Genomic DNA, 12017 nt, shown 5'->3' on the forward strand with positions numbered 1-12017 from the left:
ATACAGGGAGAGGGCACAGCGTCTCCAAAGGGATGCAGACAGGGGAGGGAAGAGCGTCTGCAATGGGATATAGACAAGGGGAGGACAGAGCATCTGCAGTGGGAGACAAACAGGGGAGGGCAGAGCATCTGCAAAGGGTTTTGACATTGGAGGGCATAGCATCTGCAATAGGAGACAGACAGGTGAGGGCAGTGAGTCTGCAATCGGATATAGACGTTGGAGGGCCTAGCGTCTACAATGGGAGACAGACAGGTGAGGGCAGACCATCTGCAACGGGAGACAAATAGGGGAGGACAGAGCGTCTGCAATGTGATACAGACATTGGAGGTCATAGCGTCTGCAATGAGAGACAGACGGGGAGGGCAGAGAGTCTGCAGTGGGATGCAGATAGTGGAAGGCAGAGCATCTGCAATGGGGTACAGATAGGGGAGGGGCAGAGTGTCTGCAATGGGACACAGACAGGGAGAGGGCAGAGAGTCTGCAATGGGATACAGACGGAGAGGGCAGAGCGTTTGCAATGGGATACAGACAGGAGGAGGGCAGAGCATGTGCATTAGGATACAGACAGGGGAAGGGCTGAGCATCTGCAATGAGATACAGACAGTGGGTGGCAGAGAGTATACAATGGGATACAGACAGAGGTACGGCAGCGCGTCTGCAATGGGATACAGAGAGGTGGAGACGGGTATATCTGCAATGGCATCGAGACAGAAGACGGCTGTGAGCAAACCTTCAGCAAAAACAAAATCAGTGCAATGTAGGCGATGGGAACTTTTTGTTTCGTGGAAAAGACAAAACAGCAGAAAATTATTTAAAGGCAGGGAGAATGCAGAACTCAGTGTTACAGAGGGATTTGTGTTCTTCGTACATGAATCACATCATATTACTCTGAAGATGTTGCAAGTGATTTGGAAGGGAAATGGAATGATTCTGTTTCGTGCAAGGGGTGTTGGGTATGATCTAAGCCATGTTTTTTGCATCAGTGCAGGGCATTGCTGAGATCACATCTGATGTACTATGTGTAGTTATAATTGCCTAAACTGAAAAAAAGTTTTAGAAACATTTCAAAGATGTTGCCCTTTACTCGTTCTTGGGATGAAGGCATTCTGTTATGAAGAATTAACAGTTCATACTGAGAATGAAAGATGTTTTATTGGCCATATAAGATCTTGAGAAGAGTGTAGTTGGTGAATAACGGATGGATATTTCTTCTTCCGTGGGAAAATAAAACTGGGGAAATACTTTTAGAATAAGTCAGGTTCAAAGGAAAGGTTATTGGACAGAAAAATTGAACTGTGAATTCTCTTCCTACATGCTGACAGACAGGCTGAGCTTTTCCAGCAATTACTGTATATGTTTAAGAATATCAATTTTAACACATATTGGAAAGACATGAAACACTTATTTTTACATTTTGCAAGCACTAATTAACAAATCTTCAAAACAAGTAGGACCATTTATTCTTAATGAATTGATTCTGCAATAACACACTGACCTAAATTCGAGAATGTGATGGAGTCATATAGATCGGACAATGTTCAAGAAGAGCTCACAGAGTCCAGTGTGGGACTGCTAACGTTACTGATTTAACTTACAGATGGAAAATGTAGCCGCACTGTGGAGGAACATTCTATTGCTTCTTTCTGTTTCCCTGTCGCTCATCACAGCAATGTGTGGGAGGGAAAAAAAAACAGTCGTCTTTCCCACTAATGGAGGATTCCTGATGAGGATTCATTGGAATCTCCCCATTGCCTGAAGCAAAACAATTCAGCCAAATTCAACTGTTTCATGAAGAAATCCCATTGTCAGAAGGTTGTGCAAGCATAATGACTACAGAGGTAATTATCTGACTCGATAGTGAGGGGAAGAGACAGGAGATTCTGTGGCTACAAATGGGAATCCGAAATGGTGTGTAGCCTCCCACATGCCAGGGCCCAGGATGTCTCAGAGCGGTTGCAGAACATTCTCACCGGGGACCAATATCCTGGCAGGCAGGTTTGCAACTGCTGCAAGAGAGGGTTTCAACTAGATTGGCTGGGGTTGGGGAGGGGTGAGACTTTAAGAATTCGACAGGTTTAAAGGAAAGATTATCAGACCGAAAAATTGAACTCTGATTTCTCTTCATATATGCTGTCAGACGGGCCGAGCTTTTCCCGCAATTTCTGTATTTGTTTAAGCATAAAACATACTCATCTTAGCACAGATATTGTGAAGAAACGAAATGGTTATTTTTACATTATGTAGGCACATACCAGCACATCTTCAAAACAAGTAGGGTCATTTAATGTTTATGAATTGATTCTGTGTACGACAACAGCAATAATGCTGGAATCGAGAATGTGCTGGATTCATATAGTTCGGACAATGTTCAAGGAAAGCTCACATGGTCCAGTTTGGGGTCTGATAATGTTACTGATTTAACTTGCAGATGGAAAAAATGTAGCTTATCTGTGAAGGAACAGTCTATTGTGCCCTTTCTGTTTCCCTGTCGCTCAACATCGCAATGTGTTGGAGTGAAATTAAAAGCCTAGTCGTCTTTCCCAGTTATGGAGGATTCCTGATGAGGATTCATTAGAATCTCCCCACTGTCTGAAGCAAAGCAATTCAACCAAATCCAACTGTTTCAGGAAGAAATCCCATTGTCAGAAGGTTGTGCGAGCAGAATAACTTCAGAAGTAATTATTCAGACTCGACAGTGTGGGGAACAGGCAAGGGATTCTGTGCCTGCAAATAGGAATCCAGGATGGTGTCTATCCTCCTACATCCAGGGTGTCTTGGGGCGGCTGCAGAACATTCTCACCGGGGCGGGGAGCAGCCAGAAGGCTTTGTGCACATCAGTAGAAATGACACATGCAGAAATAGTGATGAGGTCCTGCAGAGTGACTGTATCGATCTAGGGAAAAGGATAGAAGACTGGACCACGACAGTGGGTAATATCTGGTTTACTTTCAGGGCTCCGTGCTAGTGATGGTAAGAACAGGAGGATATGCCAGATGAATGTGTGGCTAAAGAATTGGTACAGGTGGCAGAGATTTTTAGATCACTGGGATCTTTTGTGGGGCAGTGGTAACCTGTTCAGGAAGGGTGGGTTGCACCTGAACTGGAAGGGAACCAATATCCTTTCCGGCAAGTTTGCTAGTGCTGCAAGGGCGCATTTCAACTCGATTGGCTGGGGTTGGGGAGGGGTGGAATCCTCAACAGCAGGGAGGCACGTGTGAGGCTGGAAGGAGATACAGTAATCAGAAACAGTAAAGTGAAGTGACAAGTCAGGCTGGAACACGACAGGGAGCAAGGAATGCCTGTTGGATTAAATTTCATTTGTTTCAGTGCAAGATGGCTGACAGATAAGACCAATGAACCCAGGGCGTGGATATGCACGTGGGGCTGGGAAATTATAGTCATTACAGAAACATGGCTAAGGGAGGGACAGGATTGGCAGTTTAATGTACCAGGGTAAAGTTGCTTTATGCGGGACAGAGATGGTGGAAGGAGGGGAGGGGGAGTTTCACTTTTGATTAAGGCGAGTATCACAGCTGTGATCGGAGATGAAATAACTGAAGGAACATCCAGTGAGGATTTGTGAGGGAGCTTAGAAATAAGAAAGGAATGGTGATATTATTTGTGTTGTTCCATAGGCCCCAAAACAGTAAACGAGGAGTTAGCGGAAGAAAAACTTGTAGAGTGATTGGGGAGACTTGCAGGGCCAATGGGATTGCCATAATAGGAGATTTTAATTTTCCTAACATAGACTGGGAATGACACAGAATTAAGGACTGAGACGAGGTGCATCTATTAAGTGTGTTCAGAAAAGTTTCCTCAAGCAGTATGTAGAGGGTGCAACTCGGAAAGGGTCAAAACTTGACCTACTCTCAGAACTAGGGCAGGACAGGTGACTGTGGTGGCAATGGGGGAGTACTCTGGGACTAGTGACCATAGTTATATTAATTTTAAAATAGTTATGAAAAATTACAAAACACGTTTACATGTTAAAGCTCTAAATTGAGATAAGGCAAATTTTGATGGAATTAGACAGCAGCTTGTAAGGGTTGGTTGGAGGAGTTTTTTTACAGGCAAAGTGATCTCCTGCAAGTGGGTGGCCTTTAAAAGTGAAACGTCTGTGAGGGTAAAGGGCAAGGTTGGCAGGAAGAGGGAAGCATGGATGTCAGGAGATATTGAGGCTTTGACCAGAAAAAATGAGGCATGGCTCAGGTCCAGGCAGTTTGGATCGAGGGAATCCCTGGAGCTATACAGGGGATGCAGTAATTTACTGAAGAAGGAAATCAGGAGGTCGAAAAGGGGGCACAAGATAGCTTTGGCTGAGAAGATTATGGTGAATCCAAAAAGGTTCTTTCGGTATATTAAAGTAAATGGAATAACTAAATGAGACTATGACCCTACAAGGTCCAAAGTGGACATACATGTCTGGAATCATAGATGTGTGAGATTCTCAATGAATATTTCTCATCTGCCGGAACCGTGGAGAAATGCATGAAGATTTAGGAGGTGAACAAAGGTCGTAGTGTTATCTTGGGATGAGTCAATATCACAGGAGAAGATGTGTTGGGTGCATTAGAACGAATGAAGGTGGATACGTCTCCTGGTCCGAAACAGATGCATGAATAAAAGGGAAACTGATGGAAACTGTTTTACACAGAGAGTGGTACACAAAAGGAATGAGCTGCCAACGGAAGTGGTTGAAGCATATTTAAATGGCATTTGGGCAAGTACGTGAACAGGAAAAGGCGAGAATGCTATGGGCCAAGTGCTGGGAAATGAGGTTAATGTGGTTGGATATTTGGGTCAGCATGGACGAGTTTGGGCCAAAGGGCCTCTCTGCCTCTCTCCATGCTGTAAGACTTGATGACTACAAATAGAACAGAATTTGGGTCAAACTCTCATTTTTCCTTTGGCCATGAGTTCAAATCATATTTGGACAATGTTCTTTCATGTTAACTTTGCAGATATTTTTCTTTTCGGTTTGTTCTCGACAATACGTGTGTGTGTGTGTGTGTGTGTGTGTGTGTGTGTGTGTGTGTGTGTGTGTGTGTGTGTGTGTGTGTGTGTGTGTGTGTGTGTGTGTGTTTTGTTTCTCAGTATTTTTCAAAGAGAAATATCCATGTATTTCTCTTCTATGCAATATATGCAATATCTTCTCGTCATTCCTCTTTCCATCATAGATTGAACAACTTTGTTTTGTTCATAGACGTGTTTTTTAGTAGATTAAATAAATCTGCCAGAAAATACGTTGCTGGAAAAGCGCAGCAGGTCAGGTAGAATCCAAAGAGCAGGAGAATCGACGTTTCGGGCATGAAAAGGGTTCATGCCCGAAACGTCGATTTTCCTGCTCTTTGGACGCTGCCTGACCTGCTGCGCTTTTCCAGCAACACATTTGCAGTTCTGACCTCCTGCATCAGCAGTCCTCATTTTCTCCCCTAAATAAATCTGCCTAACTTGTTCCTAACACTGACCCTGACACACTCTAAGAACTACATCATTGGCCATATCAGCAACCTAGTTATAATTATATTTTGTGGCCAGTGGAGGAATGGGACTAGAAAAGGGAGCAATAATCCAAACAAAGAAACACAGGGAATTTTCGACTCAATCAGCCAACGTCAGTGTCGAGGAGTTCGTTGGAGGGGATTCTAAGGGATAGGATTTACATCTATTTAGAAAGAGAACGACTGATTGGGGTAGTCAATATGGATTTGCGTGATGGAAATCATGTTTAATTAATGTGATTGAGTATTACGCAGAGGTGACAAAGAAGATTGAAGAAGACACTGTGGTGTACATTGTTTACACAGACTTCAGGAAGGCATTTAATAAGATTCCCCATCGTAGGCAGCTTAATAAAATTAGGTTACATGTAATCTAGGAAAAATTGGATACATAATTGGATTGAAAGTAGTGGATTATTTTCCAGACTGAAGATCTGTGGCCAACGGTGTGCTAAAAGAATCAATGCAGAGCTCACTGCTTTTCATCACAGATATAAACAACTTTGATGTGATTATTGGAGGCATGGTTAGTAAGTTTACAGATAACATCACCAAATTGGTGCAGGGGACAGTGAAGAAGATTATCTCAGAATATAACGGGATCATTAACCATCAATGATCCAAGACTGAGGTTTTGCATTTTGGTAAGTTAAAGCGGGGTAGTGCCCTGGGGAATGTTACTGAACAAAAAGACCTACTGGTGAAGAGTCATAGTTCCTTGAAAGTGGAGTTTAGGTCGGTAGAGTGCTGAGGAACGTGGTTGGCATGCTTGCCTTAATCGCTGAGAACATTGAGTATAGGAGTTGGGATAACGTGCTGCGCTTGTACAGAACGCAGGTGAGACCCCTTTAAGAATACTGCGTAAATGTCAGTTGACTCAGCTAAAGGATGGATGTTGTTAAGCTTGAAAGGTTTCAGAAAAGATTTACAAGATTTTCTGGAACCTGAGGGGTTGAGCTACAGGGAGATGATGAACAGGTTGAGGCTTTTCCCCCTGGACTGTCAGAGGCTGAATGGTGACATGACAGAGGTTTAAAAACTCCTGAGGGGCATGGATATTCTGAATGGGCAAGATCCATTTCCCAGTGTAGGGGCGTCCAGAATTAGACGGCATAGATTGAAGGTGACAGGGCAAAGACTTAGAAGGGACCTGAGGGGAAACTTCTTGATACAGAGGCTGGTGGGTGTACTGTCAGAGGAAGTGGTGAAAGCGGGTACAATTACACGTTTGTAATGTATGTGGATAGGTACATAAATAGGAATGGTTCAGAGGGAGGTGGCAAGTGGGATTAAGCTGCTTGATTGGCAAGGACAATTTGGGCAAAAGGATCTGTTTCCACCCTTTATGACTCTCTTATTCTCACAGCGATATGAGGAAAAATTCCAAAAGTGCCATTAGAATGGGAATTCTCTTCCCCAGAAGTCTGTGGTGCCTCCATGATTTCAAGTATTCACAGCTGAGGTAAACATTTGACAGAAAAGTGAGTCACGGATAATGGGACACAGGCACGAAAATGAGGCTGAGACCATAATTGATCAGCCACAATCCTAATGCCTGATGGAGAAGGCTCAAATTCTCTAATGACCCATTCCTGCTCCTCAGTCCCATGTTTCTGCATTCAATTCAACCCCTCAAACCTACTAGACAGGAGCAGGTGGAGTCCATTTACTGTTATAGCATGGTGTACAGAAACAGAGGAGACTATTTCGTCCCTCAAAACTGTCCCACATGGTTTGGGAGATTTGGAAAATGTAATTGGAAGACCCAGGCTGGATATGAAAGAGGTCGCTCATCTCTCTTAACAAAGCTTCCCGTCTCTGAAACTTTTGCTTCATTTGTTGAACATGTTGTAGACCCAATTTCACTGTGAATACAGCCCCCAAATCTCACCCAGCGATGGCTCACAAAATCAGCTGGTCTCCCTGATTGCAACATTCCATAAAAGACCTACCAGGAAACTAACACCTACTAAATTTCTAAGAACAGAATGGGAGAACATCAAAAACAGGGCAGGTCATTCACATCCCAAGCCTGCCTTGCCCTTCACTAAGACCAAGGCTGACCTGCTCCAAGTCCCAATTTTACCTTAATGTCCAAGTCTTCTTGAGCTCTTCCATAGAACACAGAACAAAGAACAGTACTGATTTGGAGATGGCGGTGTTGGACTGGGGTGTACAATGTTAAAAATCACACAACACCAGGTTATAGTCCAAAAGATTTAATTGGAAGCACACTAGCTTTCGGAGCGTAGCTCCTTCATCATGTGATAGTGGAGGGCTCAATCCTAACACAGAATTTATAGCAGAAATTTACAGTGTGATGTAACTGAAATTATGCGTTGAAAAATTGAATGCTAACCCTTTCATCTGTTAGAATACAGTGGTAGTTTCACTTCTTTCATGTGTAAATCACAAGACCTTTTTTTTAAAGTTGCATTTTCAGGTTAGCTGTTAACAATGGTGATAGCTAGGCAATATGTTGAAGGTATTAGCCCCCTGTGTTTTCTGTCTATGGCATGATGTTTAGTTTGATTCTAATCTAAAAAGTGAGCTAACCGAGTTTTACATGAATTCATGCAGTTTTTGAGCTCAGAGTTCTACATGAATGCATGCTGTTAGGACCTTCAGCCCTTGACGTTGCGCTGTTTATCCTACTCTAAGATCAGACTAACCTACATGCTTCCGTTCACTTTGTTCCATGTGCCTATCCAAGAGTCTCTTAAGTTTCCCTCACGTATTTGACTCTACCACCACCGCTGGCAGCGCATTCGACACACCTACCACTCTCCTGAACCTGGGACACTGGTGCTGTGAGGCAGCAGTGTTAGCTACTGAGCCACCGTGCCAGCAGAAGAGGGGGCATTCACTGATGTTTACAAAATTTTCAGAAGAAATTGTCCCTCTTCAGCTCTTGAAACAGTCTGTGACTATATGCACCAAGACGTGGACAACATTCAAGACTGTGCTGTTAAAGCCTGGGTAACATTTATGTAACAGCACAGTACATCTCCACAGTAAAATGAGTTCATTCAGCACCTCAAACTGGTTTCACAAGAATGTGGGAAGCCATTCATCCTATCAAACCTACTGAGCAAGAAGAGAGATAGCCCGTTCAGTCCCTCCTGCCTGTTGCACAGGAAGACAGGGAGTCTGCTGTCTCCCACATGTCACATGCATGGGATCAGAAAGATCTATTTCACACCCTGAGTCACTTACAAAGGAACAGAATGAGGTTATCCAGCTTATTCCAACTAACACAGGAACAGGTAGTGTCAGAAATGCTCCAACATTACAAACAAATGGAGCAGGATCTGTACAGACAAACTGCTCCAAATTGATCCACATGTCTTAATTACTCATCATACATATGTGTTGCTTTAACATGGTGTTCTGGTAGTCGGAATGAAACCAACTTTTTTAGCCATTCTCCAAATTATCTTCCATCTCCAAGAAGGCAGACCCATGGTCTCCGTGGAGGTCAGAATCCGTTGGGGAATAAATAACTGATTCAGAAAGAAGGTAATTTGGCTGCTGACCGGATTATGTACAAAGTGACATTCAATGCAGTGTCACACAATAACTGTGCATTCAAGTGTTCAGAGTTCATTCAGAGCCTGCACCTCTTTGTCAATCGGCATGAGGGCTCTGCAGATGCATGTAAACTGTCATGAATCAAACATCCAATGAAAGGTATGAAATTTTCACGCTATTCAGCTGTTTGGGACATAATGAGTTTCTGTCCATACCCATCAAGCTTCAACTTCTTATTCTCTCACAGCGCTACAGATTAAACATAGTTACTGCACTCTCTCCTCATGGTAATACCATGCCAGCGTTTAGTCTGGTCAAACTACAGTGCACTCTCTCAGTGACAAAGGGATCGTTGTTTATAAAGCAGACCAAACCCTTACACAATGCACCTAATACTCTCTCAACAAAACACGATCAGTGGGAAAGAAATTCTAACTTTTGTACTTCAATCATTTTGCATGAAGAGCCGTATGAATTCTGTCACTGACTTATGACCAAGGACATCCAGGACCTTTTCAACAAAAACACTTACCAACCTCTCTATAATTAAATAAATATAAATGTACATGATGGTATTTGTTGTTCACATTTTAATCATTTTTATACCTTGTGAACAGTTGTTGCACAAACACTGATCCTGTTGCCACCCAAAAATCCTCAGTCCACAGAAAAACAGTATTCTTCTCGCATCTCCATTAGCCATTTTTTAATCCATGTGGGATATATTCCACCCCTACCTACCCATGGACTCTAACATTCCCCATTCACCTGTATTCAAGCGTCTTCTAAAAATACAAATACTTTACTCCCATTGGTTCTCAACTGACGATGTCAAAACGGACAATGTCCACAAACAGGTTTATCAAAGATCATTTCCCTTTCCTGAATCTAAGTCGAATGTAGCAAATCATATCATTATTCTCCAAGTATCTAGTTGTCAGGTTCCTTATAAAAGGTGCTCATACTTTTTTCTCACAACTGACATCAAGCTATTTAGTTTTCTATTTTCCCTCTCCATTCTGTTTTGAATATTTAAGTTTACAAGAGTTTTTTTTCCAGTCTACGGCATCATTTCCAGAATCTAACTAGCTTTGAAGAATAATCAATAATTCTTTCATTAGCTCTGTTCTCATCACAATCACTCTGGGATGTAGCTCATCAGATGCAGTGACTTATGAAACTTCAACTCAATTAGATTTTCAATAACATACCCTTAATTAATTCTGATTTCCTGCAGTTTCCCATTTTTTATCAGTCTCTCTGTTCCCTAATATTTCTGGAAATTAGTACCTTCCCTGTGGAGATGGAACCAATGCATTCTTCTCAGCAGGTAGATAACTTCAATCAGCTTGTGAATACATTGGAGGACTACACTTCAGAGATGATGGATATATTACCCACTGCTGCCTGCAAAGTTCCAGAATCAATCCAATTTAATTCATCGTGAGTGTCAGCACAGTCCTGTCCCTGGTGTGAGACGACAGGTTACAATGAAGAGGATATACAGCTCAGTGACCATCTCAATTTTGGGATAAGCTGATTTTATACTTTACACCTGAATGGGTGCAGCTTAGACAAATGTTCCTGGAAATCCCAGAGAGTATAGTACAGTGCCCTGCTCCTCCCTGTTTACACAGCTTTCCTTCTTTGTAGTCGCAGCTTCATTTGTTCACCATGGACGCAGACACACTGTAAATACAATATTCAGAGTGGGCTCCGCAGACCCTTGGGGCTTCCTGAATGAACCCAGTAGATGACATCACAATACTGAGAACACCACAGAACCTCCACTGGCTTTCTAGTTGACAGCAGCAAGTTAATTCCCCACAACCACAGTGCATTCATTCCGTGTGGAAAATCCTCGGTCTCCTCAGTTTCTCTTCCTAGCTGAGAAAGCTGTTACACCTCCACACAGTCGCACAGTAACAGTTCCTCTCTCCAAAGAAGTAGTTGACAATGGGACATTAAGTTTCTCTATATCTCAGCGACTATAAGTATTGCTGATGGAGTTGATCACCACATTCAGAGATAAGAGATAGAGGGAACATAACTCACGGTAAGCAGGGGCATCCCATAATAAATATGATATTCAGGAATATGTGAAAAGGGGAAATGGTAGAATAACTTCCCATTCTGTTTTCCTTCCAATCCATCATCAGCAATTCTTTTGCTTGCTTTTCCTTTCTTTCTCTCTCTCCCTCTCTTTCTGGACATTATCCACTCAAAACAAACCTCCCGCTCACCCTTCCAACCATCCCTGTTTGATAATATTATTTCCCAGTTGCATTCAGTTTTGATAGGTTCACTGAACTCGAAACGTTAACTGTATTTCTTCTGATAGACTGCTATAAGTGCTGAGATTCTCTAACATTCTTTCAGATGGTGGATAATTTTACTTCATATCGCCAGCATTTACATTTACTTGGTTATATAGCCTTTAATTTTATTGTTTCCCGGGATGCCAGAATCACTGGTAAGGACAGCATTTGTTGTCCCTCCTAACTGCCCTTTACCACGCGGCCATTTGTCAAGGCAATATGGAGGCAACCACATTGTTGTGGATCTGAGGTGACACTTAGTTCAGACAGGGCAAAAACGTTATGTTTCTTTACCAATGGTTATCAATAAAATAAGAAAATAAATCCTGATGGTTTATGGTTGCCATGAGTGAAATTAGGTTTCATTCAAATTTTTGTCATTGGAATATAAATTTAGTCATCGACTGTGGTAGGATTTCAGACAATGCTTCTGGAGTCATAACCTGTGCCACCGAATTACACAGTCAGTGTCATTGTTACTCTGTTTACGAGTCCCTGTTGTGAAGCTATTGTAGAGGCAAGAACAAGTTTGTGGTCAAACTATTTATTATTGCAAGAGAGGTCAGAAGAGAACTGGAGCCATAAAATGTGTCGTTAAGGAAGGGGTAGATAATGGCGAAGTCAGCAACAGAACTCAGGCAGAGCTGGAGATTGGGGATATTATGAA

Source organism: Hemiscyllium ocellatum, unplaced genomic scaffold (genome assembly GCF_020745735.1).
Source record: "Hemiscyllium ocellatum isolate sHemOce1 unplaced genomic scaffold, sHemOce1.pat.X.cur. scaffold_434_pat_ctg1, whole genome shotgun sequence".
NCBI lineage: Eukaryota > Metazoa > Chordata > Chondrichthyes > Orectolobiformes > Hemiscylliidae > Hemiscyllium > Hemiscyllium ocellatum.